Source organism: Cucurbita maxima, unplaced genomic scaffold (genome assembly GCF_002738345.1).
Source record: "Cucurbita maxima cultivar Rimu unplaced genomic scaffold, Cmax_1.0 Cma_Scf00008, whole genome shotgun sequence".
NCBI classification, from domain to species: Eukaryota; Viridiplantae; Streptophyta; class Magnoliopsida; order Cucurbitales; family Cucurbitaceae; genus Cucurbita; species Cucurbita maxima.
The window spans coordinates 5,726,164-5,748,596 of NW_019272024.1; the positions used below are offsets into that span (position 1 = coordinate 5,726,164).

General features: G+C 43.1%; 1 long non-coding RNA gene and 1 other non-coding gene across 2 annotated transcripts; one reads left to right on the top strand and one right to left on the bottom strand.

Annotated features, from left to right (window-relative positions):
- The first annotated feature begins 3,560 nt into the window (after positions 1-3,560).
- LOC111483330 lies at positions 3,561-20,302 on the top strand. The gene is made up of 3 exons (XR_002718340.1): positions 3,561-3,571; positions 10,738-10,743; positions 20,194-20,302. It is a non-coding gene; the product is annotated as an uncharacterized LOC111483330 (long non-coding RNA).
- Positions 20,303-21,039: 737 nt separating this feature from the next.
- Positions 21,040-21,111, bottom strand: TRNAE-UUC. The gene has a single exon. It is a non-coding gene; the product is annotated as a tRNA-Glu (tRNA).
- Positions 21,112-22,433: the final 1,322 nt, after the last annotated feature.

Consider the following 22,433-nt stretch of genomic DNA (forward strand, 5'->3'; position numbering starts at 1 on the left):
TTATTACAAGTTCTGGCGGCATGAATAGGATGAGCATACGAATGAGCCGGAACATGGATAAGGTAGTGGTTCGAGCCGGTCGAGAGTACGAGATTATTGACCGAAGACTGATCAATTGAGATGGGCGGAAGCCCTACTATCGAAGGAATGCATCCAATAGTGTTCTGTCTCATGGGTCCTCTCATGCTAGAATTGGCTCAACAATCCACTTTGTTCTCTCGTAAATCACTGAAATTAGAATACATAACTGATGTTACTTCGATCTGATACCTCTCGATTCAGAAAGGAATGCGCATTTGTCTTTTTTGAGTCTCCCCATCTCGATCTCTACTAATTGGATATGGGACTGGGTGAAGGGAAGCTTTATGGGAGAAAGGAGGAAAAGGTCGGTACAGTTAGTAGCTAAAGGCTTGACTCAAACATATGGTCTCGATTACGAGGAAGCCCTTATTTACCCCACCCCGATTTCCAAGATTCAGTCTGTTCGTCTCCTGCTCTCTATTGCAGCGAATCGAGATTGGCCTCTGTTCCAATTAGATGTTCCAAATTCCTTCCTGAACGGGGACCTATAAGAAGAAGTTTACATGAGTCCTACCCCCGGTTGTGTAAGGGGGAGGAGAACAAGAAAGGTCAACTGTAGTGGAAGCCAAACGACGGGGCCGAGAATCTGTGATCAATTCAAAGAACCACTGCCAGATACGATTCTGCTTCCCCTTCGTACTACCGAGATTCTTGCCCAGCTTTCTTTCGGCTTAAGAAGGCAGCGGTGAGAATGAGGATCACTTTGGAACTTGTTGAGAATGGGTGTTTTAGGGTCTAAAAGCTCTCCAACATGTTGCGGATCCTTTAGCCGTGAGAGGGTCTTTTGGCCGCCGTGTGAAGCTTATCTTGCTTTAGCAGCCACGTGATGATTCGACGTTCGTGGTAGGCGTAGGAGCTGGGCAAAGCGGTAGCCAAGCTCTGGTGGTGATGCAAGTGCGCGGTGAGCGTAGTAGCCCCCTCGGGCATGCTCTTTGTACAATAAAGCGAAGAGCTAGTAAGGGCCGGAATTGAATATCATATGTAGTGTAGAATCGAATCTGAGGCTCTTTACTAGGATTGGAACAAGCGAGGAACGAGTGACCACAAGCTCCGCTTAAGCGCTCGACATGCAGTTAGCTCAAAACATGTTCATCATGTGGCCGAGCGAAGCGCACCTGCACCTGTCTTTGTGAAGGGTGAAGGTGAAGCAACCTAGCATCACTTTAGATAGGAGCAGAATCGATGACTTACAACTGAAAGTTCTTCGGATCGATAGATATATTGTACCACGTAATGGAAATCAGATCTTGGTCTGGATCCGATGGTTCGCAGAATTCAGGACCTAACGATGGTTCTTCGGTTCGTCACATAAACGGGAGCAGACGATTCCATCCTCTCTCCCTTTTCGGGGAATGGCTGCAATCACAAGCAAGTCATTGAATGAATGGGGGGCTCCGAAAGCAGATGCGGGATAAGCAGGTGTTTCAGGAGACGGTCTAAAAAAGGGTCCGGTCTAGAAAGAAAAGAGAACTCTCAACAAGCTGGAACTAATCAAGATCAATAGGAAGTCCCGGAATTTCTTGACAAAGTGAAAGTTCATGCCACGACGATCCATATGGAAGGGTAGTTTAGTTGATGCATTCTGGTTGATAAAGTGTTTTGTCATTCTCCAACTCCGGATGAGTTTGAGGCCTACGACGCCTTTTTTTGAAGACTTTTTGTTGCGCCCCTCTCCCTATTGGTCGAGCTGCTTTGCCCCTCTCTCTATCGGTCGAGCTACTTTGACCCTATCTCTAAAGGGCGAGGGTGGCGGCCTTGATTGGGTGCCCCTATAAGATCCCCGGTAAACTCGAGCTCGGGGGGGCCTTTGCCTGAATTTCTTGAAGAGCACGAGGTCACCTCTTCATCAATAGAAATGAACGCCAGAAAAAACATTGTTCACTCCCACCAAGAAAAAATAGTGGTCAGTGATGAGAGGGCTGATTGTGGTAGTCATTGCTCACTCATTCCATTTTTGGAGGATTCGTTCCCTGTTCCTACGGCTGAGAAGCCTCAAGCTCCGCCACCCTTACTCAACCTCTATAAAAAAAAAAAAGCCCTTTACCCTTTCTCTAATAATCAGGTCAGCTCTAGAACCGGCAGAAATGCCCAATCCTATCTTTCCAGGAAGTCACTCTGGAGCGGGAGCAACTGATAGAGCAAATTCTGACTAAACTCGATCACTTGGCGAGGGGGGTGTAGGAGGTCTTTTTGAGCGCATCTTTTTCATATCGATCAAGCTGGTTTCGTTTCATTTTCCGGAAAGCTTGTCATACTATTCCACTTTAGCTAAGCTAATGATGAAAGAGGATCTGGATTTGTCTGCAGATGATGATGATGTCCACTCCTGGCTCGATGCACTTAACGAAAGGGAACTCTCACGATGAAGAAAGAATTTCCTTCATAATTAAGCAGCTTTAAGTAGGGGTGCGCTGGACTGCCGACGAATAATATGTACCCCCACCCTAGGCAGAGTTAGTGAGTCGTGTAATAGGTGACCATTTCGCGCGATTCAGGGGGCACTTGAGTCAGCAGCCAGCGCCCGACTACGTCTTGACCCCTATCCAATTTTTGGACCAATTCCCCCTTCGTACTACCAAAAAATGAGATTCTTGTCGAATCCGAGTTTGCTGCTACAACCATTACCAAACTAATACCTATTATGTTTAGTACTTCAGGTGCTTCTGTTGCGTATAATGTCAATCTCGTAGCGGATCAATTCCAACGAGCCTTTCAAACTAGTACTTTTTGTAATCGACTTTATAGCTTCTTCAATAAACGCTGGTTCTTCGATCAAGTTTTGAATGACTTTCTAGTTAGATCGTTCCTGCATTTCGGATATTCAGTCTCATTCGAAGCTTTAGACAAAGGTGCTATTGAGATATTGGGCCCCTATGGTATCTCGTACACATTTCGACGATTGGCCGAGCGAATCAGTCAACTTCAAAGTGGATTTATTGTGTGAAGAGTGCGTTATGACCCGTGGGCGCCTGCCTGATGGGGGCGGCTCCTCCGTTGTGGGTAAACGGGAAACCCGACTCTACGAACCCGAGGAAAGGCTGCACAACAGTAGTCAGGGCGTTAAGACTGGAGCTTTTTGTAGTGCTAGCAGTATAATGCAAGTGAATGAATTCCATCCCCTATCAAGTTCAGTGCTTACGCCCCTTTAGAGATAGGGAGAGGGGCGAGCAAAAGAGCTCGTTCTTCCATTTTGAGATCTTTAGATTCGTAAGATCATGATAGAGTCCCCTTTACTTGATATTAAATTCTTAAAGCTCCCGCCGCCCTACAACTAGTATAGTATTGCAGAGCTGCCAGCTTCAAAGTTGACCTGATTATTAGAGAAAGGGGCACGCTAGCCTAACGCTAGAATAATATACAATACAAGGTTAGGGGGCTGAAAAGTTGTTGTTTGCAGTCTACTTCGCGAGCCTTCACAGCCCCGTTCTATAACTTCCCTTCTTTCATTCGTCCACGAGGCTGTAAAAAGAGAGAAAGGGGTGGCTATCTAGTGGGAGTCATTTCGGCTGTATGCCATGAAGTCCCTATGGACAAGGGGACAAGTGAATCATCGCTTTTGGGCGCAGGCAGCCCTCTACCATCCATCCCATTGCATTCCATCATCTCGTATTGCTTTACTAAGCCGTATCAGACCAGATACATCTATTGAGTGAGAGAAAGGGAGAAAACTCTAAATATTCTTCATTTTGATATTGATAGGGATCCCCATTCATTCCGTCATTCCCGTCACTACAGATTGATTGTCCCTACCTAACTACATGGTTGTGGTCTAGGGAGCGCAATTGCTAGAGCAGCCAGACGGACTACTATAGTGAGTCTAGTGACTACTATAGTCGAGTTGAGTCAAAAGGTATGGTATAGAAGCCTTTCCGAGCGAGCCTCTGGGATCTCCTGTAAACCCCCATGATGTGGTAAAGGGAGGATATTAGGGGAAGCAGAGAGTGAAGATTCCCCTACAGAGAGCCGGATGAGGGGAGACCTTCACGTCCAATTCGAAGGGGGGGGATATCCTGACCCTACTATCATTATGCCTTTGCAATCTTACTTGGTTTAACTCTATTTGTGACCTTTTTTCGTATGTGGGACTCTCTATCTTCTTGGGTAGATAATCGATCGTCTTACATTTTGATAGTGAGTCATTTTTATATATAATAATAAGTCAAAAATAATAATCGAACTGGAGGAGCGAAGCTGCTCGACGAGAAGAGGAGAGGAACGAAGCAGTGAGACCAATAGAATAGGTTCAGGCAAGGAATTGCTTTACCGAGTTGACGAGGGGAAGGAGCAAAGCCAGGATGGCTTGGTAAGCAAGCAACCTGTTATATAGGCCCCAACTCCAAGTTCTTTCTTTTCTTTCTTTTTGAGTTTAGTGAGATTTCATCAAAACAATTGTCCAAGATTGCTAGATCGAGCACGCAATGCGCATAGTTTGAAGTTCAAGAGCGGGTTGTCTCCTCTTCAACATTTCTACTACTACTTACTTGCCTTCCCTTTTCAGAGATCTCCTTGTTCTCTTCCCAGATTTTCCTCCATATCTTCCCTCTTCTTTCTTTGTGGCTTCTTCATCATCTTGTTCCATCCTTCAGGTTCGGTAGGTGTCCAGGCCTCCTAAAAAATCCTTCCGACAAGAATGCTGGCTGGTTTAACATTGCAAGACATTGAACCGTCTTGCTCTTGTGAACACTAATGATCAGTAGCAAAAGTCGCCGGAATCCTCATTTTTTGTCCATAAGCTCTCCTCGTGTAAGAATTTCAAATGTCTTTTTATACACTGGCGCGGATGATTGCCCCTAAGGCACGGACCAATGCCTTCGTCTATCACCCGAATTTCTTGATTCACACGGCTTAGAGTATTTGCACTTTCGATTTCGTGACTCGACCTGTAGACGGTGATACCGCCACCTTCGGAGACGTGATCCTCTCTTATTCACTTGTGCCGGTTCTCATGGAAATCTTGGAGGTCGGCCCCTGTGTTCTGGCTTTGGGGGGGATGCTCGGCTAAGAATATCGACCCAACTTGCTTACCAAGCGAAAGGAATACGTCCTTCAATAAGCAAAAAGAGGGACCCTTGAGCATATTCTTATAGATTCGTTAGAATGATTGGCTCCGTTTTCGGATCCAGGAGTTTCAGTATAGTAGGCGAGTACAATGGGAATCAATCCGGTTCTTTTATGGCAGTCCATCTATTTGACTCAGAAACCGCTAGTCAACTCGTAAGCATAGCTAGGGGAGTCTCTTTTCGGAAGATGAAATCATTAACGGGGAAACCCCGACAAAAGGGCTGTAGGAAATATTCCCATAAATCGATTAACATTTTCAGATATATATGGCATACGTTATTCTCGGATCTCAGAGACAGATAGAGTTAGTCTTGTTACCCTCACCGGATCAGTTCGGGCTGGCGCACGACGCCCTCAGAGAAAGAATCTTTCCAGAGATTTGAAAACTAACAAAGAAGAACTAAAGCCCTGTTCATGGATCAAGATGCAAAAACAGAATGCAAAATAGAATTAGCGGTCAACCAAGCGTATAGACCTCTTTTGATCCAGCAAAAGTGGATAGGACTAAAAAATAGCAGCTAATCTCCAAGCTGGAACTCCTTTTTGAGTTTTCCAAGATCGGCTTGGCCTAAAGTCAAGCCCCTTTTCTCCATTCCACAAAAAAGCAGAGAAGTTCTATACGCTAATACACAAAAAAATCATACCTACCACACACAGAAGAAAGCATCAGAGATGGTGATCCACCAAGAAAGCACATTGACTCGATCACACACACCTTTTTCTGAGTACCTTTCTCCGATTTGCACAATAAGGAATTTGTCCAGGGCTGCTGTTTATACAGTTTCAAGCTCAGGGAACAAAAAGAAAGAAAACTCAGTCCTTGCTCTTGCTGCGGGTGAGGATGAGGAATTTTTCATTCTCAAGGAAATAAAAAGGAGTGAACCTTAATCTAAAGCCGACTAGAGGAATAGACCAATTGAAGAATTAACTTGGAAAGAGAAATCGCTCACTGGAGCAATAACAAAATTCCTTACTTCAGGAATGGACAAGAACTCAAGCAAAAGAAGCAACTGGACCTGATACGACTTTGACCGCTCTTAGGACCGAATCGAATGGAAGACTAGGGGACTCAGTCAAAGACTACTTCCTCTACTTCTCGGTAGGATTCAGTATAGGGGAAAGGAGGGGGAGTTATGCTTACAAGAGAAAGCTGGCCCGAAACAAAAGAAAAGGAACTTAGCCGACATCGACCACTCTTAGGAAACTAGGCTGGACGGACTGCGGGGCTACTCAATCAAACAACCAGACTGCCTATCCAGACCAGATTACCATACTCACTAAGAGACTTGCTTGCTTCCAAGACTCCACAATAGGACGAGAGGGAAATACCCCTTCTTCAAGGTTAAGCTACCTTACCTTAGTCAACTAAGCAAGTGAGACGGGTAGACCACCCGGAAGGAAAGTTGTTTGTTGTTCAGTTTTGGTATGCGGTATTGCCCAAGTCTTTGATTACTTGACTGGACGTACCTACCCTCGTAATTGATAGATAGAAACCTATGAGAAAAGAAAACCCTGTTCTATTTAGTTTTCTTACTAGTTCTAAAAGTGATCGTAAAGTTCCCCGCTATCGAGTGTGATAAAGCCAAGTTTTCAAGCAGCCAAGAGCAAGTTTGATTGGATGTGCCAATAGGGCTTCCTAACGTTCTATAATCAACTTAAGTTATCACGAAAAGAAAGGCTAAAGGAAGATAAAAAAAAAGCCTATTCTATACCAGCTTCTTCTATAGATGAGATAATTAGAGCAGATTCAATAGCAAGGGATATTCACCCAACAGCTCAAGCAGCAGATTCTATTATGGGCATGAATGTGCAACCTAAAGACTCGCAAGTTTTTTTCCTCTACTTCCCACCCTCTAACTCTAAAGCGTTAGTATATATAAAGTGTGTTTGTGGCCTTAGCTGCAAGTACCTTCTACTCCTTGGCATTCACGGATTGGTTATGTAGCAATCCTTCTTGTAAGGATCTGAAGTTTGGTTTTGATTGCCAGTGACGTACGACCTTCTGTGCGATAGTATGGAAGATTTTGGATTAGAGTGAAGGTATCGAGCTGTTTTTGATGGAGACTTTTTCTCCCTCATGATTCTAATCGGAAGATTGCTAACGATGTTTAAATTGTTGTCTCTGCTTTCTATTCGAAGAAAATTGAGCCAAGTATGAAGGTAAGCAAGTTTCTTGCTTGGGAATTGACTTTCGGTTAAAATTCAATACTGATATGGTGCTTCCAAGAGGAACCAAGACTTTCATGGTGCTGCCACGGGACATTCTGGTAAGTCGGGTGCTGGTGGCCTTCTCCGAGACTGTTCAGGAACATAGATTAGTGGGTATACCTGCAAAATGGCTTTCTCTACGAGCCTACAAGCTTAGCTTCAGTTTAGCTTCCAACTAAGGCTCAGGGAGTTCTTTCCCCGGGATTGAGTGAACGATCTCATAGCCCTCCACCGGTAGCCCACAAAAGCGCTTATTTATATAAAATGTGTACGATACCCCTTTCAAGCTCAAGCTTCTTGGGCTAACTTCTCAGGCAGAGTTCTTTCGCACGTAAATCTATATATCCTCCTTCTGTCTGTTCATCAAAATCAATATCTGTCCGATTGCGCTGTGGATTCAAAAAAGATTGAAAAAGACACTTTCTTTTTAAAGAAGTAAAGCCAAAACACGGTGTCGAAGCAAGGGAAAGTGAAATCCAAAAACACAGGAGACATGGTAGGCGATTGGTAAGCCAATGTTCTGACTTTTCTAGTTCTAGACACTGAGAATGGCAGACCTGCGACCAGTAAAGCCGCTGGAGAAGTGTTTGAGGCAGAAGGTATCCATTGATGCACCTTTAGTTTAGCATCTACTTTTTTGCTTTGACGGCTCAACACGAAGATGCTTATGAGACGCTACTCGAAAAACATTAGCTACAGGCGGCCAGAGTTGGGAAGGATTAGGCGGCAAGCACACAGTCGAGAAAGTAGATCCGGCCAGGGTTACTCTACACTTGCAAGATGGATCGAAGGAGGAAGCCAAGACGCCAAGTTCAGATTCCAGTGGAGATTCAGACCATCAGACACCGATTCTGAGGATGAAGGACACAATACAAGAGAGAGATGGAGTCGTCTGGTTGCAACACGACTTGGGAAACGTTTTTTGATGAACAGCTCTACAGGTGTACGAGAAAGACTATATAAACACTATGAAGCGCTGTAAGAACACTGAAGGAAGGTCATCGATAGTTGACGACAGTGGACCTGGGGAGGAGCACTTTACTTTAAGGCGTGCCCCAGCATTACCAGCATATAGTCTTTATCAAAGAAATTCTTAGAGCCGGCGTATGAGGCGCAAAAGGACAGATGGCATTACCAAGAACCAGAGATGGTGCAACTGAACCTCGGCACCGCTTTGTATATTCAGTCTTGCGGTGTAGTCCTTCAGAGGTATTCTTAGTGAAAGGACAATTAACCTCCCTTTACCTTTTCCGGCCTCACTTAACCACTATGGAATTCCTAGGTGTATTCCTTCTTTTCATCGTAATAAGTAGGAGGGGCGAAAGGATCAACTGGTTCACTTTTCTCTTTTTTATCTTTTTTTCGTTAATAAAGAAAGTGGATTCTTCTTAGTCTTAGAAAGAAAGGTACGATTCTATCGTTCAGAGGTCGTCCTCTGTCCCTGAAGATCTATTTAACGATCTCATACAGGTATGTCTAGATTTGGTTGAAAGGTATGTCCCCTGGGCTCTTAAGATTCCTTATGAATCTTGGACTGGACTTCGGTGTCTACCGAAATGGTCATCGTCACCTGTTAAGGATTCAACATTTGACGTATCGGGAGCTAAGAAAACTCCCTTCCACCTGGAGCTCTTCGAAGTCTCCCTATAGGATAAGGCTTCTTTGTTTGGTGCTGATGGTAACAGCCCGAGCCCGAGTAAGAACTCTAGACTATGACCATTTTCAGCCGAATGCAAAAAGTGGGCCTCTCAATACATTCTTTGTTTTGTTATCTTGCTTTTCCTAGGGGGGTGTTCCCTTTCTCCATTATGACGTACTAGGTTAGGTTTCCATCTAGGTCTCGATTGGGGGTGACTTCAAAATTCTGGTAACATTCTTCCCTTCCCTTGATTCATGATCCTTGCTGCTGAATTAATCCCCCATGTGTCGGGACCTGAACCGTGGTGGTGCTCTTCTACAGCTTCTTCAATTACATAGTACATAGATAACAGCTCCTCTCCCTTTGGTCTCATTGCTTCGCTCCTCTCCTTCTTTGTTGAAAACAACTCAAACACTCTGTCTTCGTCTTCTCTCCTTTACAATTCTAAATCTTAAGAAAACGAGAAAGACTCAACCAAAAACCTGAACCTCGGCTTCTTACGTCTCCCTTCTTTCACGAGGTCAAAGTAGCTCTTTTCTTTCCTCTCGCTTCTTTCACTCGGTAAATTGGATAGTAGTCTTTCTCCTTCAAAATCAAGTGTTTCAAGGAAAGACTCAACTCTCGATGAACTATCCTTATCCTTATCCTCTCCAACTAGGCTTCAATTACAAGTTGGTGTGCTTTTATCTCCGTAACCTTTGACTCTATTCCCTGACCTCACCTTATACTCTATTACCTTCCCTTATTTCACTCGGGTTTCACTATCTCATTTCTTTTTTAGGCTTTAGTCTGTTCTTTTTCTTCTTCTTCTTTTTTGGAAGGAAAGATATATGCTATACACATTCAAATCTAATGGACTTCTTGAACTGTAAACAAGGTCTCTTTTCTTTCCTGTCCCTAGAGTTTACAGTTGAGCATATGAAAGACTAATTGAACAAGGTAAAGCATATTCAATCCTGTCCCTGATTTCACCTATTCTATTGGTCTCTTTTCTTTCTTTTCTTTCTCTTGATCTGATCTGAATTGAGTTTTTCTTTGATTTTCTTCTGCTTTTATGATTCTATTTTGCATTCGGTTTTTGCATCGAGGAGATTCCTCACGTAACAAGGTAATAGCCAATTTTCTCTTAGATTGGACCATTGTTCCTCCTTTTCTATATGACCTATATGTAGGTGGGAAGTACACACCGAATCTTGCATTAAACCAATGTTTATCGAAGTTAACGTGTACGTGAATGCTCGCTTCCTTACTTCAGTCCGAGGATCCTCGATATGTTGATCCCCTATCAGCTCATGATATTCTTTCAGTATGTTCTTGGTCAGAGTGACATATATCCTCCGGGCAACGAAGTTAGGGCAATCGAGTTGGGTTTCTTTACGCATTGCAGCTTTGTTGGGATCTTGGACGGCGGTCGGGTCCACTTCGAGAATGGCTTGGGGTACCAGTGCCCAAAAAGAAAAAGCACCTACTACAAGGGACATGGTGAGCATAAGATCGAGGGAGCTCTTATAAGGCCAGTGAATAAGGTTCGAAACCCAATATGAAAACATATCCGCTAAACATCAGGTATTTCTCAAAAGATCCTTCTAGCTCGCGCTGCACTAGGTAGACCAGCCAGAATACTGACCGATTTGAATGGGCCGCTTTGGCTGACCCGAGGTTAAGAAATCCATAGGCCAAGGTTGTATATGTTTCCACTCTCTCCTCAAGGAAGATTTTTTAGACCAACTCGTTCATGATCGAATAAGAGAGTTGTCATCCTTTTGAATTTCCCACGTTCTAGTGGACCTGCTTTAAATACATTTAAAGTTGTTGTACATTCTTTGCTTACAACAGAAGAAGAGGAAACCCACTCTTCTCTTCTTTCTTCTTTTTTAGAACCAAGTCCTTGAAGACATAATAACAATTATGTTATGAAACTAGTTCGTTAAGAATTTTGTTGATCTCGTTAGATACATTGTTGAGCCCAACCAAAAAAGATGGGGTTCGGTATAGCCACAGTTCGGTTCCCAGGGTTAGAGTATTCTCTATTATCAGCCTACTCAAATCAGAACTCAATTAGTAGATTCTCTTTCGCTTATCGGCCGACCGGCTTTCATTGTTGCAACCTTCGCATTTCCTGCTGAGATCCCAAGTCGAGTAAGGGGAATTCTCTCTAAACAAAGAGTTTTGTATCGAAGAGAAGAAATCCCCAAGAAGCGTAGAGGAAAGAGTTTCGCGGGAATTGTCTTGAGGCCAGCCCGTGACGTGAGTGATCGTTGACCCTACCCCTTTCTACATCATGAGAATAAATCCTACTAAAATCTACAAATCTGATTTTTGTCTTTCATAGATTTTTTCACGGCTCTGCCCTTTCTCTCGCCAATGGAAATGGAATTGGAGTGGACAGAGTTGACTCTCTGAACACGGAAAGGTGTCCTTCTATCAAGCAAGTGTGAAGAAAGCATTGGAATTCGATTTTGGGCACGCTCTCTAGAAGATTTGCTCGTGCTAAGTTACGATCCAACAAAGAAGAAAAAAAGAAGGGGAAAAATGGTGGGCCAATTCTCCCTAGCGGGGGTGGACAGTTGTCACTCTATTTTTTTCCAAACAGAATTCCAGGCCGGCCCCAGGAAGAAGAGATTGGGACTGGGCGATTAGACAACTCCTAGTGCCATCTTCAAGTAGAGTCTATTCTTTCTTGTTCTTTTCAAAAGGCACTAACTCAATCGAAACTTATTGAAAAAAGTCTGTGGCAAGAAGGAGCTTTTGGACCCAAGAGCCGAACGAGAATGAATACCACACATCAGAGTCAAGACCAGGATCGGATGAGGTTTTTGAACAGAAAGTGTGCAGTGAAAAAAAGCATTTTGGGAAAGTAGTTTTGACTCGAATCTTGGACAAATGAACGATTACAAGATTGTGCGACTTGTTTCTTCCTTTCTTCAGCAAGATCTGGTGGTTTGAAGATTGATTCAAAGAAAAAGGCTGATAATCAAGGAAAACAAAAGTAATCAAAGTATAGCCGGTCGAGTACCACATAAGGATAAAAAAGGCATCCTCTCAAAGCGAACAATCCAACGACTTCCCCCCTACCTATTTTTTTACTTTTTCCGGCCCTTTGGCTAGTCCGGTTTCTTTGATTGGCATTTTGCCTTCGGCTTTTGAAAATGATCCCTTCACCAGAGGGGAGTCATCCTACACACGTAAACCAAGGATCGATTGATTAAATGCACTCAAAAAACCATTTGACACTTAAGCGAGTGGTTAGTTGGCCCCTTTCAAGAGAGTTTGAAACCAGGTAAGAAAGGAAAGGATCGGGTACAATCTGACGATCATCCTCGTTTTGTCTTTTCCCATAGGCTAAATCAAGCGAAGGTCTGAACATTTCTTATTTAGCCTTTAAAAAAAGTCACTTTGACTGACGTAAACTCACACCATCGTCAGAAGAGAGAGCTTCGATCTCTTTCCGGCATCCCAGAGGAAATCATCTGAGAAACCTGGGCTAGACAAAACAAAGGGACTCCGAGGGCTACCTAATGACAGAGTAACTCACTCCTCTTAATTGGAAAGCGATTTCGTCTACATACTAGGCTAAAAACGCACACTGAAAGCAAAGTAGACTACGAATCTCAGTCTTCCATGTTAGGGGGTGAAAGCAAGATCCGAAAGGAAAGAGCTCTGTACTCGAGGGTGAGAAACCCATGAAATAGGTTGTCCCTAAAGCATCAGTGAAATAAGGAAGGAAGTAGAGTCAAAAGATCATATGCAAGAGCTCCTCGGAATAGTGCCCTCAGGCTTTCTTCGGAATAATCTCGATCATCAGTTGCAACTGTCTTTGTACATCTAAAAAATACTGAATCCTTATTTGATTTACTCCTATTTTTGGCCTGGCTTTGACGGTTCAGCGAAAATCGTTGGACTCATATGGGTCCGCTATCCTACAGTTTTCAAATAGGGTACAAGAACTTCAGCTTCAAGCACTTTTCGGCCAAATTTCTAACTGAAGCAAATCGGTATATCTGATAGCCTGAGATACATTCGTTAAGCAATTGTTGGGCTTTATGCCAAAAACGAGAAAGTACCTCAATTCAGTGGAGTAGGTTCCGTTGGGCATTCATTCTGGGAAGAAAGATAGACTGAGCTACAACTTTCTATGCTATGGGCATGCTGCTTTTCATCTTACCTAAAAGTCCCAAGAAATAGTTGAACGAAGACCCGCATTATTCATTGGGTTCTGGTTGATTCACCAAGAAAAGTCAAGACAATGTAATAAGAAAGAAAAACGGAATGATTGATTACTCAAAATGAAGAACAACAAAAAGGTACCACAAAGAAAGTGCAAAAAGATGTTGAAGGAGAATCGGAGAGTACATATAGGAAAGAATCTTCAGACCTTTATTCCCTCTTTTGGATGGCCACTATCTTAGACTAGTTTACCCTAGCTAAATAGTAGTCATGTCCACAACTGACAGCTTTCGTTGGCCTGCAGGAAATCGTTTATGAACTTCAATACGCTTAGATCCCGGGCGAGCCATAAAAGAGAGGCTTTCTCATTTAGCTACATTAGTGCTACTAAGTATATATAGTTGGCATTAGCATTTTCTTTCGGAGGGAATAAGGTATTGGGACAGAGAGGGAATAGTTTCTTCTCGTCGACTCAGAGTTCCAAGACTCCCTCCCCCTTAAATGGCAAACGGTAAAGAAAGGTAACGTGCAGACTTGATAATATATACAAATAGAATCGAGGCGGGCTTAGCTATTCTAACCGGGCATTGAAATAATGGGAGAAAGAAACGAATGGAATGACTTCCATCGTCTTTCTATGTACTGGAATGACAACCATTTTCATGGTCACACAGGATCCCCCACCCTTCTATCCTTTTTAAGACGTAGTCTGATTATTGAGACTCTGGCTTGGCTCTCCCTCATTCGACCGACCTACCTTTCTGATCCTCTAGTTGGTTGCTCGCTTTCGCAGTAAAAGCTTGCGCTCATACTTCAATCTTATCCGGTCTTCTGTTATCGATCTTCTTGGAATAGCTTTTCCTACTTTCTCGAGTCTGGATACCCACATTCTCATTATGGGTTTCCTTCGCCACCCTTCCTTGCTCGAGCCTTCGACCCTCTTTTTCTGGATCTTGGTGGTTGAATGTTATAGTTAGCGTGCTAGCCAGGTTGACCCTCTACTCGAAGGAAACTATCCCTTTTCTTTGTATACTTAACTACGACCCTTTGTTCTACCCAGTGGGGTACATAGACAACCCTCGAGCTCAACGGTTAGGTTTGACTCTGGTCTCATCGGACACCCAATGAAAGGTTGACAATCAATTACCAAGCAGGCATATATATGAGATGAAGCACACCCGAAGACAAGGCTGTCTCGACTCTCGTTAAGTCATAGTTGGGTAAACTCGAAACATAGTATGGAGGGATTAAGACGACTCTCTGTAAGAGACTTTGTCGAGGCTTTATGCAACAACCCCTCAACTATACCTACCTTTCATAATACGTATAGCATTACATCTGTGCACTCATTCTCTTTTTTGAGCTTTCCTCTCCACCTAGACTTTCTTGGTCCTGGGGCTTGCGTTCCTTACTTCAGTCTGTCTTTCAGTATACTGGATATCTTCTTCTTAATGGCTGCCATCTTCCTTGTTGCCGTCCTTTGGCTTGGCTTATCAACTTTCAACGCCATCCTGTTTTTCTTTCTACCTTGTTCTTTGGATGCTTTCCCCAGGGTCTTAGCTACTCGCTTTCGAAGGATCTTCCGCCGCCTTCTGAGTTCTGGCCATAGACTTTGTCTTAAGGGCTGGGTTGTTGTTGCTTCCCTTGTAGGTAGTCCTTGTTGGAGAGTCATAGCTTATCTCAATTGAGAGTCCTGAGCTGCGTCTTATCTAGACCGCTGACAGCCTTAGCTAGAGCCACTGTATGTAAGATTGGGGTCAAATGTGTCCTGCCTTGAACGAAGATGAACAGAGACTCCTTGGGACGTCAAGTTCGGATCTTGGCCTTTCCTATTCGCCAACAACCTGCGCGGTTGGAACCCAATCGTTGTGCGGATCTAGGCATCCTGGAATGACAGCACTTCGAATTGTCTCGAAATTGGCTGAAAGAAGAAGTGAAATTAGGTAGGCTCGACCTACTGGTAAGCTCTATCATTGGCTTTCACTGGTCCTTTGCTAGATGCCAATGTCGCATTGCCAACAACCCTTGCTTTGCCCCTTGTTCGTAAGGCTTATTACCTTTCTCACTTTCATCGGTACATATAGTAAATGGATGGGGCTATTCATTCTGTACGGTATTGGCGTTGTGCAACACTAGTCCTGTCATCCGCCTAATTAGTGGGGAGACATTGATGTACGCAGTCAGCCATGAATAGGGTAAAGGATCACCAGAGATACCTTCAAAAGTGACCAACCGGTAAGTTGCTGTCGTTTCCAGCTCTGCGGCTAACGAATGTGGGAATGAGTTCGCTCCTATTGGGGAGATTTGTATTTCCCACCCTATCTCTAAAAGGCAGATCCATTTTAATCCCCTTTATTTCCTCCTACTCATCAGAAATCACTGTTATGGGTGTCATAAGGCGACGCCCGGTGTCTCGTCACTTTGACCCCCTGTTACCCTCTCTCGTTCTTCATGGCCTAAAAAGAAAGAAAGAAAGAAAGAAAGAAAGAAAGAAAGAAAGAAAGAGAATAGAATATCTATATCAAGAAATGGAAGAGAAGGAATATCAAGCCCAATGTTGGGATTTTAGGCTTATATGTAGGACATTGACTACTACGATCAGGATCTTGAGTCCTTTCCTCTCCTTGACTTGTATTAGTAGAGCGTTCTTCATCTAAAGGCTCTGAATATCATGGACTTGTTTAAGTCAAACTCTGATTGTTGTGGGAGAAAGTTCTGGTAAGCTCGTCTCAGGTACTGGCGTAAGTCATAAAATAACTCCTACCCTTGCTAAAGCTTGATATTTAAGGCTTTTCACTCCGATTATCCTTATTCAAGCGGTATCACAGAGAATCTTTCCTTTCGTCCTTCTGGCAAGGGTTTGAAGTGAAAAGGGAGGGGCTTGGTAGCTAGGAAAGTCAAGTCAGGGAGGAAGGCGCTGTACTATTGAGCAAGTAGCGGTTGTAGTCTCGTCTTTCTTGTAGCTTTGGGGATTTTGCTACTGACGGATTCAAAAGAAGGCTGAAAGCTCAAGTGCAAGTTGAGTAAACTTTTTCCATTTTACTGCAAGTCTAAAGATAAAGAAAGGGAGGGGAAAAGTCCACTCGCTATTAGCTCGCAACAATCTCTCCACTCGCATAGTAAACAGCGCTCGCCCTAGTCAAATCTGGATCTTGTTACCGGAAGAACGAATACCGAGACTCCTTTCTTTTACGCCTTATTAGTTATTCAAGCGGATCAGTTTGTTTGTAATTCAAAGGAAAGAGAAGAAGGCTGTAGATCAAGAGTCTTTCCGGGCAATGAAAGCGGTAGGGCAAGTGAAACGAGATTTGTCAGGCTTAAGGTAAAGGGCATGAGAGAAAGAAAGCTCTTGTTTCCGCGCTCAACTATGGGAATAAGGGGAATAAGAGCTGGCGGTAAGTGAAGAAATTCCTTCTAGTAGTGGATGCTGGTGAATCAGAGTCAAATCTCTCTTTTCTTTCAGAAGCGAAGTCGTAACTTATACCGTTAGAAAGGCGCTACAGCCCTTATGGTTATGGATAAGGAGAAATAAATAGAACCGTTCATTCTTTGCGGTTACGGTAAGCAAGTCGATTAGTACACAACACTCTCTCCTTTATAAAAGGCGAATAATTCACTTTACTGACGAGCGTGAGAGCGATGCACTTTGTCTTTTGGTTTTGAACTTCTAAGAGCTTTTCAGTCAGAACTCAAAGCTAGTGCGTTAAGCAAGCTTCTTTGTTGTAAGGCTATCGGATTAGAGAATTCCCTCTTGCTCGCCCTACTTCTTAGTAGAGATACTAAAGGGAAAGCAAGTGCTGTGATGAGATCTGTCTTTTGGCTTGAGAGGCAATGGAATTGTGAGACACAATAACCTTTTGTTTACATACAGTTCAATCTGGTGAAAGAAAGAAAAGAAAAGAGACCCTAAAGGATAGGAAAAGGTGAAGGGAGAGGAAAAGAAAGAAGAAAGAAAAACGAACAATCAAAGATTCGAATCCGAGTCTTTACAGTCTTTGAATAAATAGGAAAAGGAGCGAAAGAAGTATTGAATATGCGAGTGAAGGAGAATGAATCGGAAAGTGGTGAAGCAGCTCTCTCGAGTTTCCCTCCTTAAATAAGGCAAGGGAATAGAGGTGAAGGGGAAGGAGTTTACAGTGAAAGAATAAATAGGGACAAGTGAATGCATTGAGTTCCGGAGTTCAGTCTCTTTCCTTATTAATTACCTCGGGAAAGAAGGATTGAAGCAGAGAAGCCAGCCTATTTACCGAGTTCGTTCAGTAGCGAAGGGAATAGAGGTGAACAATCACTTCCTGAGAATAACTCACAAGAACTACACACTGTTACGTATAGTAATCTGACCATCAAAAATCTTTCCTTCCTTAATGAAAGAGCTACTGAACCTATTTACCTCGTGAAAGAATAAATAGGAAAAGGAGTGAAGGAGAATTCATCTTTCTTTCTTACATGAGAGAGAGTAAAAGAGTGAAATCAGTCGAATGAATAAGGAGTATTGATCTTTGACAGTGAAGGGAGAGTACTAGAGTGAAATCAAGGATCAGATCAAGAATGAATCTTGAGTCTTGACTTCGTTGAGTCTTAGTTTACAGTTCAAGAAAGGGAGAGGTTCAGGGGAAGGAGAAGAGAAAGAATGAATCTTGAGTCTTTCCTTCCTTAATGAAAGAACTGCACGCTGTGAGTATATCTATATTCCCATCAAAAAGCTTTCCTTCCTTAATTCAATGAGCGGAACACTTGATATCTGCTGTCTCAATCAAAGACAGTTCCATTCTTCTATCTTAGACGATCTGTGGTTACTCGACTGTCTGGTGCCGCAGGGCACTATTGGAGAGTTCATTGAGGCCCTCCGCTTTCTCAATAGAAAATGGAAGCTGTAAAGATGAGCTGCTATGATTATCTATGTCACTTTGCTCGAAGAGAAGAGAAAGAGAAGTAGCGAAGCCACTTTACCGTTCAAGAAGGAAAAGGTTTGAGGTTCAGTCTTTCCTTCCTTAATGAGCGGAAGACTTTCTATCTGCAATCTCAATCAAAGACAGTTTCATTCTATCTTAGACGATCTGAGGTTACTCGATTGTCCGGCCTCGTAGGGCACTATTGGAGAGTTCATTGAGCCCGCCGCTTTCTCAATATCAAATGGAAGCTGTCAAGATGAGCTGCTATGATTATACATAATATTTTAGTTTCTTCTTTAAATCAGAGAAGATCAGATGAGAGTAAGGTAAACTTAGAGTTTCTAACTAGGTTCAAGTTCATTCTTGTTGAGTCTTGACTTGATGAATAAGGGAGAGGTTCAGAAGTGAAGCCGAGGTTCAGGAAAGAGCTACTTACTTTAACCTCCATAAATAAGGGAAGGGAATACTCAGGGGCAGGAGAGAAGCCAGCCACTTTACATTGAAAGAATAAATAGGCTCACAGTAGTTAAGGATAATTAATTAAGCTTGTCCGAGTCTGATTCTTCAATCAATTCATTCTCTTTCCGTAAAGGTTCCGGTTCATGAGCTTCTCTTTCTTTCCTTCCTGCCTGCCAGTTCCTTCTTCTTTAACTCAAAAATGACACTTTATAGTTGTAAAGCATCAACTCTAATTAATTGAAGCTGCTTTTGTTAGTGAAAAAGCTCTTATGAAACTTTACAGTTATATGGAGCATCGAAAGAATGAATTGAAGCAGCAGCTGTTAGTTAAAAAGCTCTTAGAAACTTTACAGTTATATGTAGCATCAAAAGAATGAATTTCCTATGCAACTGTTAGTGAAAAAGCTCTGACAAAACTTGACAGTTATATGGAGCATCAAAAGAATTAATTTCCTATGCAACTGTTAGTGAAAAAGCTCTTACGAAACTTTACAGTTATATGGAGCATCAACTAAATAAGAAATGGTCTTTACACGAGTTCAATCAGTCCAATGAATAAGGAGTTGAGGATTGACTTCCCTTCCGGTTCAGTAGCTCAGGGAATAGAGGTTCAGTCTTTCAATGAAACACTTTCTCATCCAGCCTATGTAAAAGAGTGAAATCAGGGACAAGTTCAGGAGTTTCCCTTGTTCAATGACCTAAAAAATAGGGAATATCGTCAAAGGGTTTCGCTTTCGTCTTTGTTTACTGTGTTTGAATAACTGACAATAATAATAACTGATGGTAATACTGGTGAAGGGGCAGGTTCAGGTTCATGAGCAAATCTTTCTTTCATTTTCAGAGTCTTGAAAAGAGACCGAGTGAAAAAGGGAGCAAAGCTTCGAGTCTTTACTTGATGAATAAGCAGAAAGATCAGAGAAAGAGAAGGAGTGAAGCAAGCTGTGAGACCTATAGGTAATCTCAGCCTATTTATTTACCGAGTGAAAGATAAGAGAGTGCTTACCTCCTTCAATCAGTCCAATGGAGCAGAAAGAAAGAAAGACCTATTTACCGAGAAAAAGATAAGAGAGTGCTTTACCTCCTGAAATAAGGGAAGGGAAGGTAATATCAAGAAGAAAATGAAAGATCAGAGAAGAAAGAGACCGATAGCTGATCACTTGAATCAGTTGAAGGAGCGAAGCTGCGAGACTGATAGTTGGAGAGGGAGAGGAGTACCGTTTATTTATAAATAGAGAGCAATCATAGTACGAAAGAGACAAGCGAGATTTTGACTAACTTCTGTTAAACCAAGATGATATTCTTGACCTTTGCTTTCATTAGCTTTCTTCCTGGGACAATCAGTTTAGCCATTCCTATCTCAAGTCCGATAGGATTCTGTCTCTTCAAACAAAGGAAGAAACTCTGATTTATGATCCAACTCACTCCCCCTTCCAAATTTTCTTGAGCCCTAGCACCTCCCTTATTGCCAAAATCTCCCTATAATACTGAGGTTATATCAACCACTCACCTCCTATCCTACTCCTCCACCCTCACCTAAAATCTGCCAAAGTCAGCCTTAGCCATGGAATCCAAAAGCTTGTGAGGTACCTTCCTTAGGTTGTTCTTTTACCTCTCTTTCCCATCAAGCATCTTCAAGGAATCTAGCTCAAGACCCTCTGGCGGATCAAGACGACTGACTGACCAAAGGGGGCTAAAGTATGGATCACTCGCCGATCTGTGATCAAAGAAAACTATACCTGAAGAATGGGATACAGATTGACCAGCACAAAAGCCATCTCTATCAATCTACGCTCATTGATGAGAAAGCGACATAGAAAAGAAAGTCTACCGATTGTCACCCCCCTTTTTTTCACTGAAAAGTCAAACAAAAAGAGAAAAAACCTTGGGAAGTTTAATAGGGTTGGATCGAGGATGGAATCGAATAGCGAATGCACTTGCGGTTAAGACAGGTCCTGCATCTCCTACCTAATGCAATTGACCGACCCGGCATCTCTTTCGTTCAATAATGCCTTCGCTTCCAGACGGTATTTACCAATAAGAATAGGAAAAAGACACTACTTGAATTGAAGAAGCTCAACCTTGAAAAAGAAAGGTGGTAGGCCGACGTTGAACGCTGAAACTTGGCCACTGAAGAAGGCGAAGACTGGGCAAAGAGTAGGCCCACTTACTGCTTACTGCCATGCTATGGTTTAAGCTTTAGGCTCCATAGACGGAACTTTTTTTTAGGTATTAGGGAGGGGGGGACACTACTCAGCACCTAAGGTGGGGTTCAATGCCTAACAAAAAGGGCCAAAAGAGATGTGGAAAGAAAGAACACATACATAGAGATTTTGTCTGTAGGAGGTTTGAGAATCTATGAAAGGACATCTAAGGCTAAGTAAGGAAGAATGAAAGGAAGTCCATTACTGAGAAAAGTGGTGATCTCGTCTTGCTTGCTGGGAGAGAGGAAGCTTCCAGACCACCTTTTCCAGCCATATAGCGAGTGATCACTCAGCAATTCACACTAAGAGAAAGCGGCCGGGAATGAGTACCTATCCCTTATGGGAATCGAACCCATGTCTTTGACATGAAAAGACAATGTCCTAACCACTGGACGAAAGGGACCAAAAAGCCATTCTTCATATACCTAAGCTCCGAGAATAGAAGTGGTTCATTTTCTTTCTATACATACATATGCAATTCGACGATTTCATTTGTGTTTATGTTGGCAATTTCGGATGTGAATTCGGCGGGTCGTCCCGCCCTTCCTACGGGTTCCCCCTCCAACCCAGTGACACACCAACCACGCCCCTTCCTTTTCTCCGATCATCAAGCCCACTTCTCCCTTTCTTTGTCTTTCATCTTTCTTGCTGTTCATCCTATACAAATAGTTAAGTGAGGCCCCGTTCTTTCTAATTCAACAAAGAAAAGAGGGGCCGTTTGAAATGGCGAAGGCCTATGCTAAAGTCAGAAAGAAAGACAGTTAAGATTACTCAGGTCAGCTGCTTAAGGAAAGAAAGCTCAAGTTATGAAATCGCTTAGCCGTTAATTAATTAATAATAGGTAGGTAGTGAGGCGTCGGTACGGAGTTGCGTCAGCTGTAGATATAGACTAGGCTAAGGGACAGACTGAATCTCTTCTTCTATTCTCTTTCTTGACTTACACCTTACACTTCCGCTGAGTCTAACGAGGCTCAGGTGCGGAGCCTTCCACTGTGGACCGAGACTAGGCAAAGGTAGAACACCAAACTTCGCTGACTTTCTCATAAACCTTGATTTCGTTACGCTCAATAAGAACCCGGAATAGCGTAAATAGTTTTGTGTTCCGCTTCCAAAGTCAGTCGTCTTTGCCCAAGTGTGAACTGCGGATGACTCTCCTGTGGTTCCATTCCTTCTTACTTGACTTCTGAGTCAACCAAACCCGAATGGGAAGAAGAGGGTCAGCCAAACAGGGGTCCACTTTGTACATTTGCTGAGGCAGACCCTTTGTATAGGGCATTTTCTAACAGGGAAGGGAACAACTCACCGATGGAGGCTGGCAGTAGGAATGAAGGAGGCGGGAAGCTACCGCTTCTAGAATGCAAGCAACTCCTTTCCTTTTTTTCGAGCGTACCCCGTGAAATAAGAGAAAAAGGTTGATGGATGAAGTAATGGGAGTGACAAATGATTACGGTTGCGGAAACTGGAGAAAGTTGGGAACCGTCTGTGACTTTTTGAATCAAAGTAGGGACGAGTCGAGTACTACGACTACAGGGGGGGAAGCTTTGCTTCTACGACAGCTTTCTTCCTCCTCGCTTCTTTTCTTTCTGGCGACTAGCTTCTCAAGTAGGTGGCTTGGTAAGCAAGCTACCTTCAACATCGGTCAAATCCCTATCAATAATAGGCTGGAAGGAATGGTGGGGAAGGATGCCCTAACGAGACTCTTAGTCAAGCCTTAGCCTATCTCTT